The following is a 7,798-nucleotide window of genomic DNA, read 5'->3' as shown; positions in this document are numbered from 1 at the left end:
ATGCGGTTTCATCAAACCAGAGATATTTCAGTGGAATGATTATTTTGGAGATGTTTTTCTTCAAGTTTCATATGACTCAAAGAATTTAATATCTGAAAATGAGAACAGGGTTTGTAAATACACATGCTTCAGCTTCTCTTAGTCAAATCTTTTCAAATTCAGACTTCTTGGTGCTTTTGCAAGAAACCAACAACAGAAACGTCTGAATAATTTAAAACCATCTTTAAAGCAATGTGTGTTACGACAATTTCCTTTTCAAAAGTTCTGTAGCAAGGCAAGATCATTCTCTTGAACTGGAACACAGAAGTTCAGCGGGCTATCAAGATGTTGTCTACAGCCTACGCTAACAGACAGGTAGCACCAGGCAGTGCTTTTGTTGTGACATTATTAAAAACTACCTGAATGTTTCCTGTTCTCTCTGATGGGAACTTCTCTTTTTCCTTGCTTCTGCAAAAGTAATGCTTAACCAGTCATTAGAATATCATTGCCAGATATTTTGAATAAATTGTTTTCCTTGAGAATGAAAAATTTATCAACAAATTTGAGTGTATTCAGTTATGCCAGATGTACAAGTAAGAAATTGGAATATGCATAAATAATTTCCCTTGGATTGCTAATGAAGTTGACAGGCAAGAAAATAAACGGCATACATTTTTATTCATTAAACTCATTATTTAACTGAAGAATTATTTAAAACCTACTCCTGACATAAAAACTCCTTCTTGAACCTTATCTGTCTATCAGGCTCTTGTTAATTGCATTTAATTCCCTGTAACTCTTTTTTCCCCCAGCCTTTAAGTGTTGCACTTGATCCGGAATCCAGACGTATGGGATTCAGGTCACACGGAGGCTGTCCTGGTGTTCTCTGCGCTTTTGGCCATATGGGCATCTTTGGTTTTCTTTTGTGGGTCTACTGGAAAGCCTTGCTGTGAGCAAGAACACTTGTTTTTTGCTTTAATGTATTCATTTTCACTTCTCTAATAATATTAAAACCCAGGCGAAGGGAAAAAAGAAGAGCTTTTGCCTAAGAAGTAAGTTGGGGTGAGGTTACATTCTGTTTGGAAGCCCAGGGGACCTAGGTTCTGGCTTTGGCAACGCTGGAGATTCCCCACTTGGAGTTAGGAAAAAAATTAAACAGTTTATTTAATCTTAAAATACTGAGGAAATTATCTGTTGGCATTTCAACAAATATCTTTGCATAGTGTCAGTTTACTGAACTTGTTTGACAGCTGTGTACAGGCCAGGTTTCCTTCTTCATTCACATGTCTTGAGTTTTCTTCTTGGTCTCTTTTCCTTGGTGCTGAAATGATGAAGCCACACATTTAGATATGGCCAACATTGCAGCAGAACGTAAATACAAAGGGAAAAGTTCCTCTAAGACTGAGTTTAGGTTTGGGATTGTAGTGAAATGAAGAGGGGTGGGAATCGTGGTAGAACTTGGTCTTTTTTAATGGCATTAATTTTTCTTGTAGCTGTTTTGAGCTTAAACATTTTAGCTTGGTTAAAATGAAGCTGAAGATGCTCCTTGATTCTCCTCAATCTCCTACTGGGCTCCTGAAAAGCTTTTGTTAATGTTTGGTTAGCTGATAATGGCGAAGCTGGGGCTTTCAGGTGTGTGTTAGCAGGCTGTTAGCTGAGACCTGGTGTTTGGTGATCGATGTTGGTAGTAAACCTCAGGATGAAGTTCCCTGTTGCCTACCTTGGTGGTGACAAATTTCCTCGGTCAAGGTTTTTATTACCTCTTTCTATCTTAACTACTTTTTATACAGTAACTAAAGACTTTAGAAATAGCTGCATTTTGAATTCTAACTGTTTGGAAGTCACTGGGGTAGTTTTATTCCTAAAATATGCAGTTGTCTGGGTGATGGCCTGGAGAGACATCTCCTAGATGAGAGGAGGGGGGTGAAGGTGTGCGGTGGGTGCAATGAAGCCAGGGTGCACACCCACTCGTTTCCAAGGAGCGTGACTGCAAGAAGTTAGAGTATGGAAATTGGAGAGAGCAAAAATGTCAACTGGATCATAGGGAAGACATTGGAGCTTTCTCCTGAGTGAAATGGTTGTAGCAGCTGAGCTCAGTGGCATGAAAGAAAATGCAACATGCTGCTTGCACCAGCTCTGAGCCGAGGCATGGCCTGACCTCGTACAGCCCAGCAGGCTGAGGGCTTTTGCATTTTCTGCCTTGAAGAGCAAGTTATTCAACATACACGTTTATAATTTTGGAGTGCTTAACAGTAATGGAGTCAAGACTATTTCATGGAGTGAAATTTGCAGTCAAGGGCTGCTGTTCTAAGGAAGGAAATTCAAATGCGAGACTTGCCAGACTTCTTGTGCGTCACTAGGTTCTGAAATCAGTCTTGAAACGGGGTGGTGCGGGAAGAAAATGGGATGGGTTTATAATCAACTGATAATTGAATTAATGTAGCATCTTAACTACTTGTCTCTGATTTAATTTTTTCCAGATGTTTAGTTTTAATGAAAGTCTCTTTAGAGACTCATGAGGAAGGTAACATCTGGGGAGAAGATTTAGGGAAAGCTTGCATGGAAATAAAGCAGGGCTCCCCGAGTCATCACCTTCCGTGTCAGCACAGGCAGTCCTGAGATTTAGACTGCTTACACATATTCTTGCATTTATATACACACAGACGTACAGAAAATAGAAACTCCCAACTTCGTTGTAATGTGGTGATTTTTAAAACAACCCCCCCTGCAACTGGTAATCACAGTTTACACTGGCAGTGTTTTTGTGGCCTTGGACAAAGGCACAGTGGTTGTTCCAAGTGATGTGCACAGAGGTCAGCTATCAAATTGTCACCGTGGCCTAAACACAGCTAAGGTGGCTGCTGGGTAACGGGGAGGCTTGGCCTGTGGAGCAGGAGAGCTTGTCTGAAACACCGCACATAGGATGCAAATGGAAACAAGAGCTGCTGAGTTTTCTGTTGCTGAGTGTTTATTTCAATGTGCTTTGAAGGTTCCTGTGTTGGAGGTATGTGAGCCACTCTCTAGTAGCCTGGATGAGAGCAGCTGGGGCAGCTGGTGCAACTGGAGGATGCTTGGCCTGCATCTTTACTAGTCACTTCAAGAGAATTTCTCATTCACTGTTCTGATGGAAGATTGAAAAGCAGGTTCTCTATGTCGCTCCCTCAGCAAGCTTTTGCTTTCATAGTACACTGTAGAATTCTAGGATGAGGTCTCTGCGTTTTCTGTCCACATGCAAATACTCAAAAAAGAAATCCTTTGCAGTATTTTCAGTCTCGGATGATCCAGCTGCTCGCTCTTTAGTTTGCATGGCACAATGATTTTATTTGTACGTGTTTTGCGTTCTCAGAGTAGGGATTAGGACTTGTAAACCCCAATAAGCAGTAGCACTGCTCTCCTGAATGGGATGAGCAAAGCACTTTGAGATGTTTAAAGGGTTAATAAAAAAAAGGAAAAGGTTTATGTTAAACAGCATATTTGTCCATATGTTTTAGATAGGCTATCTGTATTTTTGTAGAAAACTGATATTAAATGGAAATTCAAGCCTTGGTGGCTTTCTTAACAAAAGACACTTGTGGTCCGTTGCTCTGAGGTCCCAGGATGGTTCCATTACTCTAATTCCACAGCGTGAGCTTTAGACGTATCTGGAGATTTTAATGGGTCACATGGGAAGTAAATCTCTTTGTACCTGCCTTGAGCCATATGTTACTGATCCAAGCTGTTGAGCTGCCTATCTCTTTCACTCGGGCGCAGCTGTGCGCTTCCAGGAGGGTTGGGTTTTTTGAACTGTGAAGGGATGTTTCAGCTTCCATTCTTCTCCCCCGTTATAAGCGATCTTATGCTTCATAATTTCAACTGAGTAATTTTATAGATTTTTCCAGAAGAGGTAATTTTTGATACATTTCTAAGTCTAATGATGCTTTTGAAAATGCTTTATGACTTTTAATGTAGTCACTTCATTTTTTCGTTTCCATATGCCTTTCCCATTGCTGATCAAGTTTCTTTGTTATTAGGCACAAAACCTATTTGCTCCCAACTGATAGTGCTGAATATCGATGCAAGCAAAATTAAACATTAGGTTTAAATAATGGACTTGTTTTTCATACTCCTTCTTTTATTGTTTTCTAATATAAGTGTAATCAGTGAATATTGTAAACAATTCATACAACTGTGAGACAAATAAAACAGGATTGAAATTTTACGCATGATAGGACGCACAGACTGTTAATGTCTAAGATGCAATTTATTTTTAATAAACTAACAGTTCACATTTGCAACTTGAACCACTCTTCTGAATGCTGCTTGTGTTTTATTTGTTTTTCAGAAGTCACAGTGGTTAGTTCACGGTTCTTTCAGGGACGCCTTAAATCACTAGTTGAACTCCCCACCCTGAAAACCTGAAACTGATATCGTCCCTCAATAGCCAGGACCTTGTCTGCTGCAATTCCTGGAAAAAAGTATTTACAGCCAGTAATTAGTAAATCTTCAATAGTGAGGGAAGGCTTCTTCCATGCAGAGTATCATGGCGTAGTTGTAAACCTGGTCTTTCTGTCTGATGTATAATGTGACATGGGACTTAAGGCAGTTACTTATCATTCTTTTTATGCTCTTTTCCTCTGACAGTGGAAAAAAAAAAGAGTTTACTTAAAAATGAAAAATGACAGTGGGGGAGAAGTACTGGGGGAAGTGCTCAGAAATACTCTCCACAGAGAGCTGCAGGTAGGAGGTAGCTCCTTTCTCAAAAGCGTAATTTAAACAGTAGAGAGAAGGACCTCTTACAGAGAAATTTTGAAATAAAGGGAGAATAGTATGAAGAGAGCAGAGAGTAATTTTTTACTACCTTTTCTCTTGGTAAGGAGCTGGTAGATTTGCTGAGAAGATGTAAATGAGAAGTAAGAAAAACCCCCAGCCTGCAGATGGTGGTAGGGTGGTAATGGGCAGGATCAGGCGAAATGACTAAGGAAGAAGTGAGCAGAACTGAAGGGGGCAGATAAAAGGTGAATGTTGGTGGAGGTTTAAAGACAAGACACTGATGAAGGCTACCCGATTCTTCAGGATGGGGTTACTCCAGCCAAAGATGTAAAAGCTCATTTTTGGTATGACTTGTGCTTCAGGAAGTAATGAAAAGAAACAGTAGTTTCTGTAGAAACCTTAATTTCTTTTAGCATTAAGCAATATGAAGCTTATCCTTTAAAAAAAAAATTTGTGCAATTATTACTCCTTTCAGCAAGACGCAAATTATTTGCAGTATTACCAATGAAGTTTATATAAGATGCTCTGTACTCATTGTCTTAGGTTTAATGAGCTAGGCTAATTATACCATGCCATAACTAACCAAGTAATAACAAAATTGATTTTTCTTTTTCTTCTACAAGATGTTCTGGGCTTGTAGTTCTCAGATTTAATATATCCATGTAATTACACAATGTTGTAGTCCAGCAAGTCGTCAGAGTGTGTTTAGGTTGTACGTGGTGTTGTGAGAGCGTGCAGTGTCTTGTCTACTTTCTCCACACTTACAAGTCTGTGCTTTGACTTCTGAGGAAAAGCCTTGTTGTCTTAATCAGAGTTGCTGTATTTCAGTTGTCTACATGTAGGGAAGAAATATTCCTCAATTCCATATTTTCATTTTTTTTACTTAAATGAGTCAAAGGAATGATGTTTCTGTAATAATGTATTTCTTGTGTAGACAAAATAGTGTGGTTGCAGTTTGCCTTGATTTCAACTGTCCAAGCTGGTCCTCCACTTATTCTGTAGGCAGTGGAGCAAGAGCCCGTCTCCAAAAGGCAACCCAGCCATTCCTAAGATTGCTGCCTCACAGCTGAGGTAGATCCTCTTTTGGAGTTACAGTGTCTTCCCTATTCCCTGTAGACAGTTTGAAGTGTTTAACCTTAGAAAAATATCTAATTTAGGCCATTGTTGTGGTCTAAATAAGTTAAATGTAGCTCCCTTCGCTACTGCTTCAACCCTCAGTAGATGTTTGTGACAACTGTCTGTTTCAGACTGTTATTTCTATTTAGCTGAACTGGGCTTTAGTGGATGCGACGGCCTGTTTTCATAGAGATAATTGGCTTCTTGTTCAGGAGCGTGGGCAGCCTTTGAACTGGGACACCTTAAGAAGGTGCTTCCCAGCGTATTCTCAGAGTATCTGGAGGTAATAGTGATGTCCCTGGATAAGTCAGACAGATGTGGCTGAGCACATATGGAAGGGTCACAAACGGACTCAGCCAAGATGTGGCTGTTGGTAACCAGGAACACTGTCTGCCTCAGCAAGGTTTGGGAGAACTTGAGTCCAGTGGAGTCATGAGACTTGTGGGGTGTTTTGTTTTTAATCTGGAGGTCCTCGTTAGCTGCTGCGCCTTGTACTATCACGTTCGGGACAAACGCGTGATGCTCAGTGCTGGTAATGTGCTGTTGTGGGGTACGTTTACTGTTGGCTCTGTGTGAGCCAACGTTGTGATTGCTAACATAAAAGTCTTTTTTCTGTAGCTTAGATTAAGCTTAATGTTTTTGTCATCTTTTCTGTTACCTTCCTTTAAGCAGGGAGTAAAAAAAAAAAACAATACCCTGTAAAATAACATCTTTCTTTATTTCCTTTATATAAGAGTTCATGGAGCAGCCAAGGCTATTTAAAATATATCGTAGAATACATCATGGAGGGAGAAAAGCCACCAAATATCTAGGTTGTAGAACCACAATTTGACCAGCAGTGGGTTCCTTTTGAACGTTGACTGATTAATATCAATTTCAAGTGTAAAACAAAGCAAAAATTGCTTCCTTTTTCATATTTTGTGAAGTGACTTAGGTTTACATTTTTGAACCCGCTCTATTCCTTCCTGAGTGAGATGAAACTGTTAAGCCGAAGGGCAAGTTGGCCATTATACTTGTGTTTTTAATCAGCCCAAGAAGGGTTAATTTTACCAGCAGTATAATTTTTTCCACTCTCTTTAAGAGTCGGCAGAATATGTGACAGATACTCTGCAAATAGGTACCTGTATTTCACAATATTAGAACTAATGCTGCTGTTGCCATAATGTTACAAGAAAAAACCTTCAGTGCATTTGTTTTCCTGGGACCAAATTCCAGGTGTTGATTTACAATCTATCTGCCTGGGTTTGGTGGCTTTGCCAAGTTGCAGGTCAAAATTACACCTTGTTTGCTGTCAAAAGACGGCCAGCATTTGCAACACCGCATCTTAACAGCGGATGCTTGTCTGTAATTGCAGCCAAACTTGCATTTTGCCTTGACTTGCTAGACAGTGTGCACACACAGCGTGAGTCTGAGCTGACTGATTGTGACTCTTGCATGTCTACGCTGTGTGGTTCCTGGTGTGCAAACCTCGCAGGCTCTGCAGCTCTGTGTTTGATTCTTTCCAAGCCTGTGGAGTCAGTATGGTAAAGCTGGGAAGCAGACGATGACCTTCTCATCTTGCAGAAGCGTTGAAACTCCTCCTTGATGCAGCGATCAAAAGCTGGGTGTAATCTTGATTCTACGACTGTAGTAAATGTTGGGTTTATGGCTAAGTGAAAACATTTTCAGCTTTTAACTACGCAATTGTAAACTACACCTCTGTGACAGCAAAAATAAACGTCAGTCACTTTCAACCATGGCTGAACAGGATGTGGTAACAAATGTGCTAGTATAGATTTCTTTTTTGCTGAAATCCTGTCTTTGAATTAATGTGAAATTAGTGACATGCAGACTTAAACACCTTACAGTTCCAGTAGTTACCTGATACTTCAAAAGATAATTACACTTAATCTCTTCTCTGACCTATGTCGATAGTTGGGTGTTTTCCCCCCAAATTTGTCTTTTTTTTTTTTCC

Source organism: Buceros rhinoceros, unplaced genomic scaffold, assembly GCF_000710305.1.
Source record: "Buceros rhinoceros silvestris isolate BGI_N320 unplaced genomic scaffold, ASM71030v1 scaffold12849, whole genome shotgun sequence".
Classification (NCBI taxonomy): Eukaryota; Metazoa; Chordata; class Aves; order Bucerotiformes; family Bucerotidae; genus Buceros; species Buceros rhinoceros.
This window is presented reverse-complemented; position numbering follows the sequence as displayed.